Genomic DNA, 4826 nt, shown 5'->3' on the forward strand with positions numbered 1-4826 from the left:
AAAACTGGCCAAAACAGCCCAAAAACGGGCCAAAACTGGCCATTTTTTGCTGCGCGAGCGAGCGGAGAGCGGCGAACAGCGAGCGAAGCGCGAGGCAGCACCGTCCCTGCTATACGAAAGCCCCATCCAGCCCTGTGCCACCCGGGGGGTTCCAGGGTGCTGAGATGGCTGACATTTTGCTCCGCTCACGACGGTCACCGCGCCACACAAGAACAGCCCAAAAACAGGCCAAAACAGCCCAAAAACGGGCCAAAACTGGCCATTTTTGGCTGCGCGAGCGAGCGGCGAGCGGCGAACAGCGAGCGAAGCGAGAGGCAGCACCGTCCCTGCTATACGAAAGCCCCATCCAGCCCTGTGCCACCCGGGGGGTTCCAGGGTGCTGAGATGGCTGACGTTTTGCTCCGCTCACGACGGTCACCGCACCACGCAAGAACAGGCCAAAAACTGGCCAAAACAGCCCAAAAACGGGCCAAAACTGGCCATTTTTGGCTGCGCGAGCGAGCGGCGAGCGGCGAACAGCGAGCGAAGCGAGAGGCAGCACCGTCCCTGCTATACGAAAGCCCCATCCAGCCCTGTGCCACCCGGGGGGTTCCAGGGTGCTGAGATGGCTGACGTTTTGCTCCGCTCTCGACGGTCACCGCGCAATGCAAGAACAGGCCAAAAACTGGCCAAAACGGCCCAAAAACGGGCCAAAACTGGCCATTTTTGGCTGCGCGAGCGGCGAGCGGCGGACAGCGAGCGAAGCGAGAGGCAGCACCGTCCCTGCTATACGAAAGCCCCATCCAGCCCTGTGCCACCCGGGGGGTTCCAGGGTGCTGAGATGGCTGACGTTTTGCTCCGCTCTCGACGGTCACCGCGCAATGCAAGAACAGGCCAAAAACTGGCCAAAACGGCCCAAAAACGGGCCAAAACTGGCCATTTTTGGCTGCGCGAGCGAGCGGCGAGCGGCGGACAGCGAGCGAAGCGAGAGGCAGCACCGTCCCTGCTATACGAAAGCCCCATCCAGCCCTGTGCCACCCGGGGGGTTCCAGGGTGCTGAGATGGCTGACGTTTTGCTCCGCTCTCGACGGTCACCGCGCAATGCAAGAACAGGCCAAAAACTGGCCAAAACGGCCCAAAAACGGGCCAAAACTGGCCATTTTTGGCTGCACGAGCGAGCGGCGAGCGGCGGACAGCGAGCGAAGCGAGAGGCAGCACCGTCCCTGCTATACGAAAGCCCCATCCAGCCCTGTGCCACCCGGGGGGTTCCAGGGTGCTGAGATGGCTGACGTTTTGCTCCGCTCTCGACGGTCACCGCGCAATGCAAGAACAGGCCAAAAACTGGCCAAAACGGCCCAAAAACGGGCCAAAACTGGCCATTTTTGGCTGCACGAGCGAGCGGCGAGCGGCGGACAGCGAGCGAAGCGAGAGGCAGCACCGTCCCTGCTATACGAAAGCCCCATCCAGCCCTGTGCCACCCGGGGGGTTCCAGGGTGCTGAGATGGCTGACGTTTTGCTCCGCTCTCGACGGTCACCGCGCAATGCAAGAACAGGCCAAAAACTGGCCAAAACGGCCCAAAAACGGGCCAAAACTGGCCATTTTTGGCTGCACGAGCGAGCGGCGAGCGGCGGACAGCGAGCGAAGCGAGAGGCAGCACCGTCCCTGCTATACGAAAGCCCCATCCAGCCCTGTGCCACCCGGGGGGTTCCAGGGTGCTGAGATGGCTGACGTTTTGCTCCGCTCTCGACGGTCACCGCGCAATGCAAGAACAGGCCAAAAACTGGCCAAAACGGCCCAAAAACGGGCCAAAACTGGCCATTTTTGGCTGCGCGAGCGAGCGGCGAGCGGCGGACAGCGAGCGAAGCGAGAGGCAGCACCGTCCCTGCTATACGAAAGCCCCATCCAGCCCTGTGCCACCCGGGGGGTTCCAGGGTGCTGAGATGGCTGACGTTTTGCTCCGCTCTCGACGGTCACCGCGCAATGCAAGAACAGGCCAAAAACTGGCCAAAACGGCCCAAAAACGGGCCAAAACTGGCCATTTTTGGCTGCACGAGCGAGCGGCGAGCGGCGGACAGCGAGCGAAGCGAGAGGCAGCACCGTCCCTGCTATACGAAAGCCCCATCCAGCCCTGTGCCACCCGGGGGGTTCCAGGGTGCTGAGATGGCTGACGTTTTGCTCCGCTCTCGACGGTCACCGCGCAATGCAAGAACAGGCCAAAAACTGGCCAAAACGGCCCAAAAACGGGCCAAAACTGGCCATTTTTGGCTGCACGAGCGAGCGGCGAGCGGCGGACAGCGAGCGAAGCGAGAGGCAGCACCGTCCCTGCTATACGAAAGCCCCATCCAGCCCTGTGCCACCCGGGGGGGGTTCCAGGGTGCTGAGATGGCTGACGTTTTGCTCCGCTCTCGACGGTCACCGCGCAATGCAAGAACAGGCCAAAAACTGGCCAAAACGGCCCAAAAACGGGCCAAAACTGGCCATTTTTGGCTGCACGAGCGAGCGGCGAGCGGCGGACAGCGAGCGAAGCGAGAGGCAGCACCGTCCCTGCTATACGAAAGCCCCATCCAGCCCTGTGCCACCCGGGGGGTTCCAGGGTGCTGAGATGGCTGACGTTTTGCTCCGCTCTCGACGGTCACCGCGCAATGCAAGAACAGGCCAAAAACTGGCCAAAACGGCCCAAAAACGGGCCAAAACTGGCCATTTTTGGCTGCGCGAGCGAGCGGCGAGCGGCGGACAGCGAGCGAAGCGAGAGGCAGCACCGTCCCTGCTATACGAAAGCCCCATCCAGCCCTGTGCCACCCGGGGGGTTCCAGGGTGCTGAGATGGCTGACGTTTTGCTCCGCTCTCGACGGTCACCGCGCAATGCAAGAACAGGCCAAAAACTGGCCAAAACGGCCCAAAAACGGGCCAAAACTGGCCATTTTTGGCTGCACGAGCGAGCGGCGAGCGGCGGACAGCGAGCGAAGCGAGAGGCAGCACCGTCCCTGCTATACGAAAGCCCCATCCAGCCCTGTGCCACCCGGGGGGTTCCAGGGTGCTGAGATGGCTGACGTTTTGCTCCGCTCTCGACGGTCACCGCGCAATGCAAGAACAGGCCAAAAACTGGCCAAAACGGCCCAAAAACGGGCCAAAACTGGCCATTTTTGGCTGCACGAGCGAGCGGCGAGCGGCGGACAGCGAGCGAAGCGAGAGGCAGCACCGTCCCTGCTATACGAAAGCCCCATCCAGCCCTGTGCCACCCGGGGGGTTCCAGGGTGCTGAGATGGCTGACGTTTTGCTCCGCTCTCGACGGTCACCGCGCAATGCAAGAACAGGCCAAAAACTGGCCAAAACGGCCCAAAAACGGGCCAAAACTGGCCATTTTTGGCTGCACGAGCGAGCGGCGAGCGGCGGACAGCGAGCGAAGCGAGAGGCAGCACCGTCCCTGCTATACGAAAGCCCCATCCAGCCCTGTGCCACCCTGTCACGACCTTAGCTGGTTTTGCCTAAGGCGTGCGGCACCCTCGCGCGTCCGTCCGCAAAGGTCAGCCTCCCCGAAGCCTCCCATTGTCCCTTAGGACCAACAAAAGAGAGAACGGGTTAAAGAGAACGCCTCAATCGGGATCCACAAGCAAACATGTCCGAAAAACACTTCATAGACAATGCAAATTACAAACAGACTTTACAAGCTCTGAATAGTGGCACAACAAAGGGTAAAATGGTCCATTACAGACCGAAAAGCTCTCGAACGTGTCCACATGACACAACCTTTATTTACAAGCCTAAAGAGGCCACCAACCCAACTAAAATGGGACTATTAAGCCTTCGGCCGCCCCTTTACATTCTGTACAAGGCATGAACATGCCAAAAGACAACGGACAGACATAAGCATTACATCCAACATCTTGTTTAGAAGTTTGTCCGTTACATTCTCCCCCACTTATCCCTTCGACGTCCTCGTCGAAGCCTTTGTGAACACTGCAACTCTTCGCCTTTGCTGAGTCTTCAATCTTCCGCTCCAGCTGCAATGCGCCTCCTGGCTCCCAGCTGCTCTCCGCTGCTGTTTCTGAGTAGTCGAACCTTTGATCCGCCATGCTGCTTCAACTCGCCAATGACTCTGACTCTGGTGTGGGGTTGGCTGAGTTGTATTGATCCTCGTTGATTCCTGCGGATCCACCAAATGAAGGAAAAGACCATTCTTACTGCGCCAGTTTCTCAAAATTTCCACATGCTACTTGAACTGGGTGGATGCTTGTTGGAGCTTTAACGAGCATCGCCTCGCAAACTTCTGAAGTTTTGGGTCCTTCCTCCACAAAATCTGCTCATTGACTCTTCTTTCAGTTAGTTGTCACATCCAAGTAGGTTCGCATCACTTCCGCTTTCGATTGGCATTTCGTTGGGAAATGAAGCGGACAATCTACTCTCAGTAGCATTGATCACCGTTGGTGAGGATTTTGACAACTATTGTCTTCAATTATCTTCGAAGGGTCTTTGAACTTGTGCAGAGCTCCTCTGCTGGATAGATAAGAGAACTGGGGTACTCGGTTTCGCCCATTCTCTTAAGAGTTGAGAAGGCAAAGGTTACTTGACTTCGCCCGCCTCCTCGAGGTTGTACTTCATGCATCGAGCTGGTTACTGGCCTTCGCCTGCTCTTTGCTCACACTTCTGAAGCACTTGAAGTGTTTGCACTCCTTGCGTTGAGTTAGCTACTGTGATTCACCTTCTCAATGCCATTGAACTTCTGGAATGCAGGAAGTTTTCACCCCAACTTGGAGTAATTCTCTGATAGATGAGGTCGCCTCTGGGATTGTACCGTCTTCTCCATCAACCCTGCCGCCTACTCCACTGAGTAGCAAAGGTACAGCAC

The sequence above is a fragment of the Musa acuminata genome, unplaced genomic scaffold (genome assembly GCF_036884655.1).
Source record: "Musa acuminata AAA Group cultivar baxijiao unplaced genomic scaffold, Cavendish_Baxijiao_AAA HiC_scaffold_636, whole genome shotgun sequence".
NCBI classification, from domain to species: Eukaryota; Viridiplantae; Streptophyta; class Magnoliopsida; order Zingiberales; family Musaceae; genus Musa; species Musa acuminata.